Source organism: Fistularia commersonii, chromosome 4, assembly GCF_037954325.1.
Source record: "Fistularia commersonii isolate RoL2024-O1a breed Wild chromosome 4, RoL_Fcom_v1.0, whole genome shotgun sequence".
NCBI lineage: Eukaryota > Metazoa > Chordata > Actinopteri > Syngnathiformes > Fistulariidae > Fistularia > Fistularia commersonii.
This window is the reverse complement of record NC_141287.1, coordinates 22,613,724-22,631,966: the sequence shown is the minus strand read 5'-3', so window position 1 is coordinate 22,631,966 and position 18,243 is coordinate 22,613,724. Positions and strand designations below refer to the sequence as shown.

The 18,243-nt window shown below is 49.9% G+C and overlaps 1 long non-coding RNA gene across 1 annotated transcript in view; it reads right to left on the bottom strand.

Annotated features, from left to right (window-relative positions):
• Positions 1 to 16,104: 16,104 nt before the first annotated feature.
• Positions 16,105 to 18,243, bottom strand: part of LOC147235146 (uncharacterized) — a 5,363-nt gene continuing 3,224 nt past the window's right edge. Inside the window, exons 2-4 of the long non-coding RNA XR_015106086.1 lie at positions 16,796 to 16,840; positions 16,608 to 16,684; positions 16,105 to 16,227 (exon numbers count right to left, since the gene is read on the bottom strand). This is a non-coding gene — a long non-coding RNA (uncharacterized LOC147235146). The remainder of the gene's footprint in view (positions 16,228 to 16,607; positions 16,685 to 16,795; positions 16,841 to 18,243) is intronic.

Genomic DNA, 18,243 nt, shown 5'->3' with positions numbered 1-18,243 from the left:
GGTGCAGCAGAAGAGGTGATGGAGAAGCGATGGGCAGGACGTGACATGACATGACACAAATGAAACACATATCTCCTCAAGAGATCTCAAACCTCTAACCACTCAAAACTCACTTCATGAGTGACCACTGGTAAAACCTACCTTGGTCAACCAACGTATGCCACAATGGATCGTGAGAGGATCCTGTCAGCGTAGTGGCCCCTCATTTTTCATCTCCAGCTGTCCCGGCTTCTATAAATGGATCATTTTTCTTCTACCGAAGACTTTAGGAGCGAGAGGAACAATGACCGGGTCCCCGAGGGAACCTGTTCATCCAGACGTCTCCGCTCCACGTAGCCGTCTTGTAGGTGTCGTTGCTAAGTGACGAAGTGATGTCCTTCCCCCCCCATACCACTAACCAAACACACAGCGGCTCTGCAAACACACCATTCTTAACCATGTTGTGTTTCCTGCCTCAAAACCCCGGGAGCCCATCGGGCCCGGATGGAGTCGCCGTGCCGACCTGCTCCGACAGAGCGCCGCTTCAATGAGGCCTTTGTTTCACCGAGTCCAGAGGAAGAGGGTGACCTGACAGAGAGCTGGCAGCCTCTGGGCATCATGTCGCCTCATTCTGTGGAGCCACGGGAGGTCTGGCAGCTCCGGACCATCTCCCACCGGGACGCTCTTCAGGCGTTCATCTCCAGAGCGCTGCTGCTTTGGAAAACCGACGACTCCGATGAGATTAAACTCAAATCTATCCGTAGATCTCATGTCATTCATGCTAACGTTCAGCACTTATCTTCACAGGTCTTTCACATGTCAGTCTGTTTTTTGTGCAATTCAGTTTGTTCCTTTGGGGATGTTTGGAGGTCATTTTTCTTGTTTTTTTTGTCAAATCTGTTGACAAACTCCAAGTTGTGTTTTATGATACTTTTTTTTCTTTTATCGGGGGACTGAAATTTTCCACAGGTTCTTGCAAATCGCTCTGCATTCCACAAATGATTCAGTTACGTTGTCCCGTTTGGGGCTGCTTTTTATGAGATAGAATCCAGAGGTAGTCCTGATGTTCTTCATGCTGGCTCCCCACTGATCCTCCACCTGCGTGAGCAAACTAAAGAACTAGGAAATCCATCAATCCTGCGGATGTTTGTGTGTCAACCTGGGGGTGAGGGGCGACGGGGGGTCGCGGAATAAATGTCGTGACAGCCAAAGTGATCTGTGTTAATCTGATAAAAGGGTGAGATTAGAGAAATATTTAGAGCTGATAGCTGTTCAGATGGTCAGTATGGATTAAGACATTGTTATCTCATGTGGCGTCGATGATGATGGGGTAGGTCGGCAGTCCATGGATTTAGCAGGGGTGTGTGTGTGTGTGTGTGTGGGGGGGGGGGGTCATCAGTCCAGGTGGTTCTCAGTGTGGGCGGTCATCTGTAGAGTCGTCTCAACCTTAATAAACAGCCAGTTTGATAATAGAACATTTCCTGCTTTCCATCAGAGCGCTTCGCTGCCAGAAGAAACAAGAGAGAAACCATCAAAAATCATTCATTCATTCACTTCCTGTTCCACCTGTCCTGTGTGGGAGGATCCCGGAGAACCCCGAGAGAACCGAAGCAAAAACAGGAGGACACCGCTTACTGTTACGCAGACAGGCAGGCAGAGACGCTGTCTGCGGCTCCACCATGGCGGGCATTTCAAAACTAAAGATCGAAATAGATACATGTCCATAGATATCTGCAAACCGATGAGGAGTTGAAAACCAGACAAAATCATTTTAGGAAACACATCAGTGAACAACTGTTTTCAGGAAAAGTTTTGAAAACCCGTCCTGCTCATTGACCATATGGACGGCTCGGGGTTCAGGACGTCCTGCTGGGACACGTCAGAGTTTGGGGCGCTGGAAGTCAGCGCACAACAGCGACCGCTGTCTCGACGCCGGTCAACCTGGCTGCCATCTTTCCTTCGGGATGAATAAAGTTGTTCTCATCATCATCTCATCTCATCTCCTCATCGTGCTGACGCTCCTGGCGCTCCTGCAGGAAGCTTTGTGGTTTCTGTCCAGGTGTGTGTTCTGAGTCTCTGGGTGTCTTTTTTTAAAAACTCCCTGTAGTTAAATTCATCTGCTTGTATAAATGCTCTCTCATGGGGTCTCCTCCACTGGTCCAGGGAGTGTGTGTGTGTGTGTGTGTGTGTGTGTGTGTGTGTGTGTGTGTGCGTCTTAAGAGCAGTGCAGTTGCAAACAAAGATGGCACGGTGTTCTTCTGTATCTGCTTGTCCACAGGGAAGGGAAGCTGCGCTTTCACTCATCTCTCCCAGGGAGAAACAACAATCTGTCTGCAGACAATCTGTGACTAGGGTTAGCGGCTATCGCTACGCATCAGTGATCACGGCGGTGAATTTGATTTTCCCATCATTCTGTGAAAACCTGCTTGGTGGCTTTGGGTTTGAGCTCAAATCCTGAAGGAGCGAGACTCATCTTCATCAAAGACACGAGGCAAAGAAAAGCCTAGTCAACACTGGAGGTGGTGAGCAAAGGAGGAAGACTGAAGATGAGCCTTCTACTGCAGACGGGCAGGTAGATCGACAGGAAGCTGGCTGCTTTTGATCAGGACCTCACTTTGTTGGAAAGTACTGTAAATATGTTTCCGCGTCCTGAAGAGAGGATCTTTTCTTGTTTGTTGGTCCGATCGTGCGAGGAAAACTGAGACATTGTGTGATGAAGAGACAGCAAGAGCGCAGTCTCTGGCCGTGAGAAGCTCCGGTGCAGACCTCCTGGAAGTGGTCCGAGGTCCGGCCCACTGCGGAGACAAGCATTGTGGCATCTGACAGGAACGGCAGCAAGACAGTGAAAGCGCTTCGAAGCCAGCGGGGTGAGAAAGCCGTGTCGGCGGTGGTTCCGCGGTGCTTGACGCGAGCATGGAGCTGCTGCGGCAGGAGGAATGAGCCGAGATGGACTTCCTCCCGCTGCTCCACACCGTTCGGATTTTGACAACTCGGCACCAAGTTATCCGCATCGCTGGGACGGACCCTTTCCTCTGTGCACGGGCTTCAGTTCCTCTTACCGACAATCACTCTGTACGCCTCTCCAAAGTTACATAGATCGACATCCTTTCACGCTTTCATCCTTCACCTTCAGCGCCAGCAGAGAAGCAGGACATCACACCACTTCTGAACCCTGTGGGACGGCGTGGTGCAGGACGACGGGCGATCGTCTTTGGAACCGAACGTTCCTGATCGAATTCCCGGCTCCCCCTCGTGTGTCCAGGGGTTGCTGAGGAGACACTGAACCCCTCACTGCTCCTCTGGCGGCCGCTCTGCTCACGATTCATCCAGGATGGGCTCATTGCAGAAAACCAATTTCCCCACAAGGAATAAATAAAGGATAAATTATTATCATCATTATTATTATTATTATTATTATTATTATTTGTCACATTCCAGAGATGAAGATGTTGAGGTTCTCTTTGGGAGTGACCAGGATGGAGAGGATCAGGAATGAGTCCATCAGAGGAACAGCACATGTTAGATGTTTTGGAGAGAAGGTCAGAGAAGCCAGACTGAGATGGTTGGGTCATGGACAGAGGAGGGATGGAGAATATATTGGTAGACGGATGCTGGAATTGGAGCTGCCAGGCAAGAGGTCTGGAGGAAGACCAGAGAGAAGATTTATGGACGTAGTGAGAGAAGATATGAAGGTAGTTGGTGTGAGAGAGGAGGATCCAGAGAATAGGGTTAGATGGAGAAAGTTGACTCGCTGTGGCGACACCTGAAGGGAAAAGCCGAAAGAAGAAGAAGAAGATTATTTGTCACATTCACCCCGCCCACTTCATAGTTCTGACCAATCACACCAAAGATCTTGGCCACAGTGAGGAGAAAGTCCTGCCTAGAAGACGTGTGGAGAACAAGCTGACATCCGTCTCCTCTCCGGGAGGACTCGTCTTCGGCTTCTTGTTGACAAAGTCTAGCCCTTCTTTAGCGTTCAGATGGAAAAATGCATCCCCAGCGAACCAGGAAATACAATCAGCTGTTCTCCACGGATTCTACTTCATTTTGCAGGAACACCAAAACAAATGTCTCTTTCTTGTGAGAGTATATCTCTAAAACTATATTCTCACCTCATTCCATGATGTTGTGACTCCAGTAGATGACACCATCTGGTGAAATCTTCTGGTCCGGTCTGCTGCTGTCTCCAATAAGTCACCTCATCAAGACGCCTCAGGGTTTCAATAAGTTCCAAGAAAGGTCTATTTTTTATTAAGTACGTTCACAGCAGAACTAAAATATTCAAACTCTCCCAAACAAAGTGGGAGATGAAACTCTGTATGTACTTGACCTTTCCAAAACATTATTCCATCAATCAATCAGATGAAAAACCTGCTGGCATTTCCAAACACCTTCAGCTCCGACACGATCACAGTTCTTTTCCCTCATGCTAAGGCTTGCCTAATCGGCACAGGTGAGCCTCCTGGCCATTAACCCTTGGTGCGCCACAAAGGTGCACGAGTCTGCCGACCGCTGTCATTACCATGAAACACCTGCGGTTGGTTCTTCAGACAGCGAGGCCTGATGTTGATGCAGTGCAGAAAGCGACCACTGGAGGCGCTGGAATCCACAGATTGGACCGACAGGACCGGACGTGACAGAGCAGGAGAGGCTGGAATAACATCCGTTAAAAAGAGGCATTTCAGTCAATAATGGTTGAGATGTGCAGAACATCAGAGTTTGGATGTTTTATTCCAAGATTCTTCTGACTGATGAAGGGTGGAGGTGAGACAGATGAACGAGGGGAGATGTCCCTCAGTGAGCAGGACGCACAAGTTTATTTGTAGTGTGGTTTTCAGATCGATTGTGTGTGTGTGTGTGTGTGTGTGTGTGTGTGTGTGTGTGTGTGTGTGTGCGTGCGTGCGTGCGTGCGTGCGTGCGTGTGTGTGTGTGCGCGTGTGCGTGTGTGTGTGTGTGTGTGTGCGTTTGTGTGTGTGTGTGTGCGTGTGTGTGTGTGTGTGTGCGTTTGTGTGTGTGTGTGTGTGTGTACGTGCGTTTGTGTGTGTGTGTGTCTGTGTGTCTGTGTGTGTGTGTGTGCGCGTGTTTGTGTGTGTTTGTGTGTGTGTGTGTGTGCGCGTCTGAATTTTTGCTGAAAACTAACCCAACTGACAGCTGTTCTTCAGCGGTCCTCCAGTCTTCGTTCAGAGGACTAGGGGGCGCCACGTGTCTGCAGCTCTCTGTCGTTAGCATGTATCTGTTTGTGTGTGCGCGTGTGTGTGTGTGTGTGTGTGTGTGTGTGTGTGTGTGTGTGTGTGTGTGTGTGTGTGTGTGTGTGAGTGTGTGAGTGTGTTTTTCCCTCTGGCCTCTGTTCACCATCAGTGATTAAAGACCGTTATTGTGCGTGTTGTCGTTGCTCATCCCTCTTTTGTCCTGTCACCTCCTCTGTCCTCCTCCGTCCCCGATCACGTCCTCGGGCGTCAACACGCCGAGACAAAGAGCAGAGAAGCTCAAAGATCCAGGAAACCAACAAAGAGGGAGATGTTTGTTCTGAAGAGCACGGAGCTGACGCTCAGACAGACTTGGCATTTCAAAATATCATCTGCCATCACGTTGTGATTATCGATCGTGTGTGATGACATGCTGCAGTTTTTGAGGGTTACCCTGCATCACGTCTTCTGGCATTCTGGAGCGTCAATGTGGAGGACCGTGTTCTTCTACGTCTTGTCTGTTTGTCCTCCCATAGTCTCTGGCCGTGTCTTGACCTCACAGGGGACAGTCCCGCCCCATCGGTTGAGCTTCCTCACGGCTTGATTTTCATTTTAACACCGTCAGATTGTAAACGATGAAGAATAAAACGAGGCAAACTGCAATCGTTCTATGGAGGTTTGGAGACAATGTCTTTCAGGCATCTGACATGGATCTCTCTGCATGTTTACCCGACTTAGATTCCATTTGAAGCCGTCCCCCCGCCCAAAAACATGGCGATCTGCGAACACGCAGTCACGTGATGAGCGGGGCGGCGGCCGATTGGCCGAGCCGATGTGGAAGGCGCCCCCCGCTGCTGGAACAGCCCGTCCTTGTGGCAGCAGACAGACAGACGGACGTGTTGTTCGGGGTCCGATGCCGGCGGCTGTGCAGAAACAGAGGAGGGCCTCAGCGCCGTCTTCACACTGACACGCTTGTTGAACCCACCCAGATGTGGCGCCCGGGCCACAAACAATGGCGCCCTGTTCCCTCCTGTCGCCGCGGCACCTGGGGGCTGATGTGCAGCTGCAGACCTGCGGGCCCAGCACTCGTAGCCACATGTGGCGTGGAATGGACCGCAACTCTGAAAGAGATACTTCATTAAAAAGCACTTTCCCCTGACTTCAGATGTTGGCAGAGGTTTAGTGGTTGAAGCCGGTGAGATGTTTTCTATAAAATCCTCTCCAAATCATGGAGACGTCACCAAACTGGACCACCTCTGCTGAGCTTCTTGTTGCTTTTTCATCTGGAACACTTTTGTAAAACCAGGCCAGGTGAGCACGTCCTTCGTGAAGAAGATCCCTGGAGCCGCTGTGACCTCCAGGAACAGGAGCTGACGAGGTCAGGATGATGGCTGACGAAGCAAGTTCACCAAATCAAAAGCCAAACTTTCCTGGAAGAAGGTGCTCCTCACACGGTCGTCGAAACTGCTAAGAAACACGTTTCTAAGACGTGTGAACAAACTTGGTGTTCCCAGAGCCACATGAAACATTCATCCCTGTGCCTGTGGCAGTGAGGACAACATCCAAAGTCATGCTATGACCTTGTTACCCAGGAACTCATGGCGCTGGACACGTGATGGACACGGAAACCCCCGAAAGACACGCCACCTCCAGTCACACGGCCGCTGTCGGGCAGGAAGTGGACAGAATGTTCTCCACACTCGAATCAGGACTTTCTCTGGGACTCAGGGGAAATGGAACCTGTCTCTGTGCCACATCCCGTTCCTCAGGCTGCACGTTGAATGTTGGTGTCGGACCGATCACGGACAACCCTTCTAACGTTCAGGATATCACCTGTTTACCTCCGTCCCTCTCGCCACCATCAGCTCAGCCTTGGATGGCCAGGAGGTCCACATCCCATCCCAGAGGTGTCGCTGTCTCCCTGACAACTCCTGGGGGTCAAAAAAATCTTTCGGGTCATTGATATTTTTAAAGAAGGGCAAAGGTGGTGGTGGAGCGGTTCCACAGCGAGAAGGTCCCCGTCGGCCTCCCACAGGGGGCCATTCTGTGTAGCGTCTCCGTGTTCTCCCCACGTCTACGTGAAGTTCCTGTGGGTTCGCTGGGTTCCTCCAACAGTCCAGAACATGTCGGAGGTTTGCTGGAGACCCTGAATCGTCCAGCTGTGTGAATGAATGTCTGAATCATCGTAAGCCTCCATATGAGGTGTGAGGGGTTGGGTGTCTCCGTCTGGATACCTGTGATGGGGCAGTCCAAATCACCATCTCAGCTCCACCGGTCACTTCCAGGTCACACAGAAGGTCAGTCGAAGGTCACAACCCCTCAGGAAGAGTTGATATAATAACCTTCCTCTTCTCCCCATCCCACTCTACATCATCTCCTCACCATCTTCATCTTCTCTTCTCTTCTCTTCTCTTCTCTTCTCTTCTCTTCTCTTCTCTTCTCTTCTCTTCTCTTCTCTTCTCTTCTCTTCTCTTATCCTATCTTATGTTGTCTTATCTTTTATTATCTTACCTTATCTTATGTGAGAGTCCTGGACCACAGATGATCTCCAGCACACAGTGACTCTGGGATGTGATGGACAGCAAACACTGACTGACCTCTGAGGTGCATGTGTGTGCGTGCGGGTGTGTGTGTGTGCGTGTGTCTGTGTGTGTGTGCCTGCGTGTGTGGTTTAAATCCAAAATGTACCAAAATAAAAGCCTATTAGTGGAGAAACATTTTGATCTATCAGATTGCAAATACAAACAATGTCAACACCCAAACACATCTGTCGCAGCTTATCTGCTTCCTCTGCACTTAATATGCCTCTAATGCCCCCCCACCCCCAGGCCGCCGCTTGTCTGTTTCTGCCTCCGGAGCATCCCAGGAGGGGGGGTCTTCACGGACACCACATGACCTCCTGGCAGGGGCAGGGGCTCCATCATCATCAGCCATGATACCTGCTCCGACACGGATTACAACTCAGCCTGTAAGAGGCTTTTATTTCATACTAATACCGACTTACACAAACAAATCTGTGCCAGTGTTCACCTGATGAGGTCATCACAACAAGGGCATGCTGGGAAAACCTCTATATTTAGATTGAACAACAACAACAACCGAACCCCCGGGTTGAAAACGTGTCGAGGCCGAGCGGAAACGGTTGGTTCTGCGGGCGTTCACAGGTCTGGGGCTCGGGCCGCTCCGGACTGAAGGTCGAGTTCTTCTTTGTCATTTTCTGGATGAGCCGCCTCTTCTCAGTGGCGGGGTCACCCGCTGTCGTGGTGCCAGACCTTCTTGTTTACTTGAGTTTTATGACTCTGTTTCTTTAATTTGGAATCAATGTTGTGGAAAAAAATCAAAGGTTTTCCTCAGAAAATGTACCGTTCCATCCCAACTCCCCCCAGAGACGCCCTGACGGCGATGAACGTTGGAGGACCAATCAAATCTACGCAGTCAGAGCAGATGTCTTGCTTCTGCAGTTGTTTTATGTGTGTGTGTGTGTGTGTGTGTCTGTGTGTGTGTGTTTGTGTGTGTGTGTATGTGTGTGTGTGTATGTGTGTGTCGTTCCCATGCCCTGCTACATTCCTGCCTCAGATCCCAGTCATGTTGAAGGGGTTTTGTATTTATTTTCTGTCCCCTGAGTGAGTCCAGGATATCTTACACACTACACACACACACACACGCACACACACACACACACACACACACACACACACACACACACACAGCGATAAACACGACAAGCTGTAAACTCCTCATTCTGTTCATTTCTTCTTTAAGAGGAAAGCTGATAAGCCAAATGACCAAATGAGAGTTCTAGAACATGATCATCGGTACATTGACATCTTCACCTTTGACCTTTGGTCGTCCAAAGGTCGTCTTTGAAAAATCACATCTATTTGCAAACAAGCCCTGTTTACTCATGTACAATTTCTCAACTTTCCTTTGTGTACATATAAGTGCTTTATTTTGAAGGAGCTGCGACAGCGCTCTCTGGAAGCAAACACCTCCTGCTGAGAGTTTCCCATCATCTCCTGATGGTCCAGACCAGCTCCTCCCAGGACATTCGCACTGCCACTGGGCACAGCAGCAGTAGAAGTCCTGACTTCTAGATGCTTGTCAGCACAGAACAGCTGCCATTGAAAGAACAACCTTAACCCTGCAAGACAAGAGCCAGGGGGAAAACACTCCAGAAGTATCTCAGGCTCTGCACGTCAAGTCAGAGGTAAAGAAGGTGTGTTTAGAAACTCAGCCTGTCATGACTGTCAGTCTTACCTTCCCTTTTCTCAACCAATCAGCAGCTGCCTCCCTGAGGGGCCAACCAATCAGAGAGAGGTGCCACTCTGCACCAAGTGCACAGGAAGGCACAGCTTGATGAGGATGGTGGTGATGAAGAAGCAGTGCGTCTGCACGCTAGATGATGCACACGGTCTTTGATGTCACACAAAGTGGAGGTTGTGTGTTTTATCCTAAGTCTGAACTAAATGCGATCCTGCGACAGATGTTTGGGATTGAGAGCAGGAGGCCACCTGTGGTCTCACACCGGGACATCTGCGTAATCTGGGGCTGCTGGACATGCGACAGGGTCTTAATCTGAATGTCACTGTGTGTAGAAATTAAACATCAGGCAGGTTTCAGGCATGGACGGCCAAACCATTGGGGACCAAAAGTTTCTGGAAGCCCCTGCGTGTTTTAGGGCCTTTGAGGGTCTCTGAGGATCTTTGAGGATCTTTGAGGGTCTCTGAGGATCTTTGGGGATCTTTGAGGGTCTCTGATGGTCTTTGAGGGTCTCCGAGGGTCTTTTGGGTCGCTGAGGGCTTTTGAGGGTCTTTGGGGGTCTCTGAGGGTTTTGGGGGTCTCTGAGGGTTTTGGGGGTCTCTGAGGGCCGCTCGGTCTCATCTTGACGAACGCTCGGTGTCACAGAGATGATTCGCCTCGTTAACCAGTGACCAGTTTCTGTGGCTGAGAAAGTGTCCTGATGTCAAACATGTTGTGTCCCTTGGCGGGACACTTCCTGTCTCTCTCTCACACACACACACACACACACACACACACACACACACACACACACACACTCACACGCACACACACGCACACACACGCACACACAGTGACAGAATATGATGAGCGGTGGGATGTCTGGCAGAGGCTGAAAGAGGTGATTACGATCGCCTTGGCAACCAAATCCGACAGGAAGTTTATTTTCTCAGGCTTTCAGGAATATTAATAACAGGAGACGCAACTGCCAAGTTCCCCTGGCTACGATTCAAAGCTGCAGGACCCACACCACACACCACTGCTCAGAGGCAACCTCACTTCCAGGGCTTGCCGATGCTCCTCAAAAATCCAAATCCAGGTTGCTCTTTATGAGGCATGGAGCTCCTCCTGGTTCTGGACCAGGATCTGGACCAGCAGGAGACACTGCTTGGTTCTAGCATTCTTCTGGAAAGTGACCAAGGTGGAGCACCTTCTTCACGTTCTTTTCTGAAGCTCATCCTGACATTCTCCTCATCTCCTGAAGGGAGTCATACGCAGGTTCTATATAGACCATATGGACTTCATATATGCATCACACTGGGCTTAGAAGTATGATACATACTGTCCCTTGTGCTCAACATGCACACCTCATATGAAAACACATACATCTACAGTGTATTTTCGTATATACGTAATCCTACAGTGTGTGTGTGTGTGTGTGTGTGTGTGTGTGTGTGTGTGTGTGTGTGTGTGTGTGTGTGTGGAGGGGGTCACATGACCTGTGGATCCAGAGGCTGTTTGATGGTTTAGGGTTAGGAATGTCCAAATGAAGACAGGTCACTTTCAACGGAGACGTTTCTTGTCCGAGCTTCCAATGCTACCTTCTATCCCAACGCGACACATGTGATCTTTGGTTACCATGGCAACACATCCTGGTCACAGCTCTCCAACACGGAAATGATGCAGAATAAAGAAGAAATATGACACGGGCGAACGCATTAGCATGAAAATAAGCAGAGAAACAAACATCTCTCCCAACAAGCCCGTCTTTGTTTCTGGGGTTTTTCCTCAAATTCTCTCGTCTGCAGGCAATAAATCAGCCTGATGTTCCAGCAGTGGTGTGTGCAGTCCCCCCCCCCCCCCCCCCCCCCCACACACACACACACACACACACAGAAACACTCCAAGTCTTGATGTGATTTGAAAACTTTCAGATAGTTTCCTGGTTATTTTCCAGTGTCCTCCTGCTGAGGTCCTGAACTTCTCCAGCTTCTCCTGGTAGGTTCTCCACCAGTGAGTCATTGTCACACACCTGTATCACCTTGACTGGAGGCTGCATGTATTCCTGCCTGGGTTCTCTCTTTGGGTTCTCCATGTTCCCCTTCCTGGGTTCTCCACATGTTCTTCTGCGTGGGCTCTTTCTTTGTGTTCTCCATGTTGTCCGTCTCGAGTCCCTGGCGGCTTGCAGTTGTCCACACGTGCGATGACAAGGTGAGTGGTTGGAAGTTTGGTTTGACAGCTGACCTGTCCAAGTTCAACCCGGCCCTTTGGCAGAACGGCAGCTGGAGGCCATCTTGGGCTCTGACCCGGGGGGGTCATTTGTCCCTTGGGGATCAATAAAGTGATTCTGGATGAATGAATGAACGGAAGCTCTTCATAACATCCCATTCACTTCCTGTCATTAGAAGTTGATGTGCAAATAAAGTTCGCAAACGTCTGCTGACAAATGGAAAGGCGGAGGTGAGCTGCTCCGTGTGGTCACGCCTGCAGACTCCCACGGAAACAAACATCTCGTCTCTTTGTTTCAGTGTCACGTGACCCCAGAGGTCTTCAGTGCTGAAGATCATCACCAGGCTGAACCTGTTTGCTTGTAGATTGATGATTTGGTTTATGACCTTCATTGATGAGCAGATGATTGGAATCCAGAAGTCTTCAGGACACAAGTCGTTCCCTTTGCTGGATGCTTGCTACTCTAGAAAATGCCGTTTCCTCTGTTGATGAGGTTTCCTCACCTGGCAATCAGTCCCAGTGCATGTCAGGGCGGCCCGGATGAGGGTCTGAAGCTGGAGGTCTGAAGCTGGAGGTCTGGAACTGGAGGTCCAGCAACAACCAGGGGAGGACGATCAACAGACAAGAGATCAATGGATGAGAGATGAGATGATGCCCAATCCTTACCGGTGAAGTCAAAGGTGACCTTCATCGGCTGAAGGTCATCATGAGTCATCTAGAAGTCAAATGTCCCTGGTGATGTTGATCTCTACTTTCTGTTCAGTTTCTGTGGAGGTTCTCCTTTCCTCTCAGTCAGAAGGTGCCTGGTTGGTTTCCAGCTGAGCCACCAATGGATGGATGGATGGATGGATGGATGGATGGATGGATGGATGGATGGATGGATGGATGGATGGAAATTGATTTTGAGGTTTTAATCCATGACTGATTCACTAAATCGTCGGCTCTGAGATATTTTCCAGCCACATTTGATGGAACATGGAGATCCATTTACTAGCCAAAAAGAAATGGAAAAGTTCTGATGGGTTCTTGATGCACCCATCAGAAGTTTTCCATTGCTTTTTGGAGTCACAGTACAGGACAGGGTCCAGAACAGGGTCTAGGACAGGGTCTAGAGCAGGGTCCAGGACAGGGTCCAGAATAGGGTCTAGGACAGGGTCCAGAGCAGGGTCCAGGACAGGGTCTAGAACAGGGTCCAGAACAGGGTCCAGAACTGGGTCTGGGACAGAGTCCAGAACAGGGTGCAGGACAGGGGGACAAGGGATCTCCTGGATCTCGGGGATCGCAGCATCAAACCAACACCTCAACCCTGAACCAAAATCAAACCCTCTGGAAGCAAAGGCAAGCAGACATTCTGAGATAAAAGATGACGATCGATAATTATCTGTTGAATGAACAGTGTTTGTTTCCACCGGCAGCATCTCTGCCTGATGACTTACGGTCCTCCGTAAAACCGCCGAGGTTCGAGCCGACGAATCTGAATTGAGAAGAAGGCTCCATAGAATCTGAGCTCAAAAAGGTTCCTGAATCTCATGCCGGTGTAAGAAATCGATGATCCTGCGAGCGGGTTGCTGAGGGCCCTTCTCGGCCCGGGGCTCCGCTTTGACTCCCTGACCTCCGCGTGCTTATGTGTTTTGTGTGAAATGTAAGAGCGGTTTGATTGGTCAAAGAGCTGAGGTCGAGCGCTGGCGATGAAGAGCGGTCTGTTCATCGGTCCGGCAGACAAAGCGGCGTCTGTCGGCCCTTCATCTGTGGCCCCGGGCTCCTCCATTAGCATTTTCACAGGGACACGGCGCTGAATCTTTGACGAGACAAGCGGCGTCCACAAAGCGCCACTGTGCCGCGGACAAAGAGCAGGAATGTGGCGGGTGGCGTCCACAGAGCGCCGCTTGTGGCCCTCGAGGTACGCAGTATTTTTAGAGCCTCCGAACGGCCGGCGAGACGCTCGGCGCGATGCGTGACCACGTCGCGAGCACGCCGCGTCTGGAAGGAGAACAAGCATCTTCTAAAACCAAGAAGGTCTTCATTGTCACCGCCGAGATTGTAAACTCTGCCTTCTCCGGATTTATCTCCAGACCCATGACCTTTGACCTCTGCCTCATCTTCTGCCTGGAGGACTCGAACGGTCCAAAGACTCGTGTCGATTATTGCTGACCTCCAGGCGCACTTCTTCTAACGTGAGTGTTTGAAGGCACGAAGTCATCCAGGTCTGGGTTCTCGAAGAACACATGGACCCGTTCACCTTCATCTAGACGTTCCGCCTCTCCTCCGGGATCTTCTCCAATTCAGGACAAGGTTGGACGACGAGCTTGTCACCTGAGATTCTCTTTTCCTTTGACATTTTTCCATTGTCTAACCCAGTGGTTCTTAACCTTGTTGGAGGTTCTGAACCCCACCTGTTTTACATGCGCATTCACCGAACCCTTCTTTATTGGATGGAGGATCGTTTCGTCGATGGGTACAAAGAACAGGCAGAGTAGCCTTTTCATGGAATCTGGCTCCCTTCACCTTGAATTCAGCAAGCGCTATTTTCTTGTACTTCCCATCTCCATGCAGCTGAAGGAAGCCTTCCCTTAGTTTTGCCGGTGCCGGACTAGAATTGCTCATCTTGTCTTTGCAAATCATGCAGTTAGGACATCGATTCCAATCACGTTCCGTCATACATGTGAATCCGTATTGTACGTGTTCTTCCGACCGCTTTCTTTTTTTGCCCGACATAATTAGTATGAAGGGATTAAAATATTAAGAAAGAAATCACATGACGTACCATGACGACAGTCACAAGTTACTACAACTGAGCGCGCCAATATCCCTGCAGCACGGATAGGCCGAGCTATGTAGCGTGATCACCTGTGGCCAGTGATGTCATCACCAATGTGTGTCTTGACCTCCGCCGAACCTCTGAGACCGACTCACCGAACCCCTGGGGTTTGATCGAACCCAGGTTAAGAACCACTGGTCTAACCCATTGGAGAACCCGGCTAAGTCACCTTGTGGGTCGAGGGCATGATCTTAAGGTCTTAAGGTCCAGACCTCAACCTCATGATGTCACATTCAGAACAATGACAAGGACTCAGGACAGAAGTGCCAACATACACACATATACACATACACGCATACACACACACACACACACACACACACACACACACACACACACACACACACACAGAATTGGTGCCATTGATAACAATCCGTCCTAAAATGAAACCAAGTGAGAACCTGAGTTTTGAGCTCCATCCTGAACCCTGAAGCCCTGCACCTTCAGCTCTTAGACAATTATTTCCATGTGGGTTAGCCTGGTTAGCAAGGCAGAGTTCGGGCACAAGCACTCGGATGAAACTTGTCTCATGAAGGAAACAGAAAAGTGGGGAGCAGCTGAAGGTCTCTGAGATTCAGGAGAGCAGGAAGGAGAAGGAGAACCGGGATGCCTTCCATTCGTCTCTTCGACAAGGTCTCCGGCTGCCGTATCCAAATGTATCTCTATGAGTCATGAAGGACAGAAGATGACGACTGATGGACTTCTTTTATCTCATTCCATGAGTCCTCTGTTTCCATCCAATGGGTCCTCCTGCTGTCTTGTATGAGACACGTGGAAGATTCTGGTCCCTTCACTAACTGATGTTCATTCATTCATTCTGAAGACCTTGATGTTTGCATCTGAGGGACAGATTTCGGAGGTGTCGCTGTAGGTCCTGGACCTTTGGAGTCTCCTTTGAAGGCTCTCAAAGCTGCTGATTTTCAATAACGGCTGTTCTTTTAGTTCTCAATAATACGTTTGGTTGACAATCCAGGATTCATGAATCTGTGTCCTGTTCGAGACCAGCTTTCCTCCTCTGCTCACCATAACCACCCCAGAGACGGAGTATACTTTCAGCCAGACTTCCTTGTAGTTCTTTTAATTGTAGCTGTAGTTCTATCCTCCGCGCAGTGAACGACGATGGCGATGATGATCCGTGCGTCCCACCGGTCTCTGAAGGTCAGGGGACAGGGAGGATTTGCAGCTACAACAGAAGAGAGAAAACTCCGGATGATTATGCAGACCTGCGAGTGACGTCGAGGTCACGTGAGCAGGTCCAGTGCTGCTGAGACAAGACCAGGAAGTAATTGTCAGGCCTTTAAGATGGCGAAGGGCCTCTGACCACCCCTTCTATCACTCTTTCGCTCTGGAGAAGAAGAGTCCGTTGTCATGGTGATGTCAAAAGAGCATCGGACCAGAGGTCAAAGGTCATCCGCGGCCTCGGACGGACTCGTCTCATCGTTTTCGATCAATAACAACTGGAACGATGTGATCTGACCCTGCCAGAGCAGACTGTTGTATTCATCGGAACGCCAATCCTTCAAACCTGAGTTAGCTCAATATCTCCTCATTGATTGGTGATCAGGGACGAAAATGAAAAGGAACATCGTCACGTCGTTCTGCGTTTCAGCCTGCAGCTACTGGGACTTCACTCACTCCATCGGATGGAAGCCAGTCCTCAAAGGTGAAGCTCCAGGATCAGGCGCTGCCACCTGCCGCCTCCTGGAAGAGCGTTGCTCTTTGTCATGAAGATACCTCTGATCCTCACTTCATCACCAAACTCCATCCGAATAGTGCCTGCAGGTGACACACACACACACACACACATCACAGACTCACACTTTGCGTACTCTCCCTGAATTGACAGCTAGCTCAGTCTGATCACCATAGAGCACCAGTGGGTTTTTAGCAAGAATGAAAATAAAAGCAAAGCTAATGTGGAAAAGAAGTACCATAACTGTCGGACTATCGGTTTCTTTTACCTTTTCTTTCTTTTGATGTGAAACTGAACGGCGCTCATTTTCATTTGAATTCAAGCTGTGAGCTGAATCCACCCGAGCTCAGGTGTCCTGCCAGGAGCTGAGATCATGATGGATTGGTGTGATAACGCTGAAGAGTTCACTAACTTCATGCATGTTTCACCCACCTGCCGCAGATCAGCAGCGCCACATCCTCACCTTCGCATCCCAGGAGTCTCCTCGTCAGGATTCATCTCACATCTGAGCTGCGGAGGCTTCAGATCCTCTCCGACGAGCTGGAGGCGTCAAAGATGTCTCAAAGATTTGAATCCAATCTAGAGCAGACGCCTTGGCTTTTTGAATGAAGTCATCAGATCTCATGTTTGCATGCGCCCTTGCATGTTTACCTGTCCTGTGGAGACCCTGTGTGGAGACAGACTCGGGGAACATCCCTCAAACACAATAGAGAGAATGAGAAGATGAGGAAAAACATCTCACTGTGTCCAAATCCAGCAAAGCCCAGGTGACTCCAGAACCCAGAAGACTCAGGCGGCTTGGATCCTGAGTCAGAGACGCAGGGGGTCGTCGGCGTCTCCGATAGTGTGAAGAAAGAAGTCTGTCTCGGACAGCTTGTCTTTTTCTGGCAAATCGGAATTAGTCGCTAATGCTTGTGGGTCCAGAAACTTCTATTACCTGTAGAATCAGCCCTGAGCTGCGGTTCGATTCATTCACCACTGTTTGTATTTTCAGGCGACAATGAGATCCTCCCTTTCTTTCAACAAATCTACCTCTTTGTTTTCACTACGGTGAGAAAATAATCATCATTTAATCGACGGGAAAATACCTGAGAATCAAAAAGAGATGGGTGTTTGAACAAAATGTGTTAAGGTCAGATTTCTAGGGGGTTGATATTTACAGAGGACCTTCATAGACAGAAATATTGTCTCGCTGCCGTTGAGAAAACACTCACTTAATGAACATGTTTTAATGACATACTCAAAGGACAACTTGAGGTAGGAGCTGAGAGGTTCTTCTTCACGGCGGGTTGGAGGCCGGAGGTCACGGGCTCCAACCCGCCGTGCTGATCTCAGCACAGCGGCGATAAATTAGCTGATCCATTACGGTAATTACTGTCTTCAAATCAACTCCAGTGTGGAGGGAACACAAAACTCTGTGGTGGCCTCTCCCTCGGTTCATGGCTTCAGATCAAACTCATGTTTCTGGTGTGGAACGCCTGAGAAACTAACTTCTACCACTTGTTGGGACGATTGCTGCCGTCCTCCAGCTGACGCTTATTGAAAGTAGCCATTAGTATTTCTTCTTCCTCTCCCAAGGCCATGTTGTCTCCAGACTGAGGCTGGATCTCCTGGAGCCTTCTGAGGCGTTGACATGCACGCGACGCTCGCACCGACCACCGCTTTGAGTCTGTTGCCGACAAGACTCACGCGGTCAGCGTGCTATCTTAACACGCTGTGTTATCATTCTGGACATGTCGTATAGTGCACGCTGTTTTTAGGTGAGAAGATCCGTCACCAGATTCGATCACCTGCTTCTATATTCATTAAAGAGTGAAATGACCGCCAGGGGCGGCAGCTACGTTTGGGCCGGGGTTGCGGGCCTCTTCCCGACGTCCGGAACCCCCGGCCCAAGAGCTCACGGATCAGAGGAGGTTTTCTCCGTCGACTGATCCTCAGATGAAATCTCTGCCGGCGGGAGAAAGTTGAGACGTTCTCTGGGTGGCAAAGCGCCTCCGGCGGTTCCAGAGCCGAACGCCCACGAGCTCAGAGACAAAGACGGCTTCCTCCAAGTGTCTCAGCCAGAGAGAAAGCGGCTGCTGCAGCATCGCCATGATAAT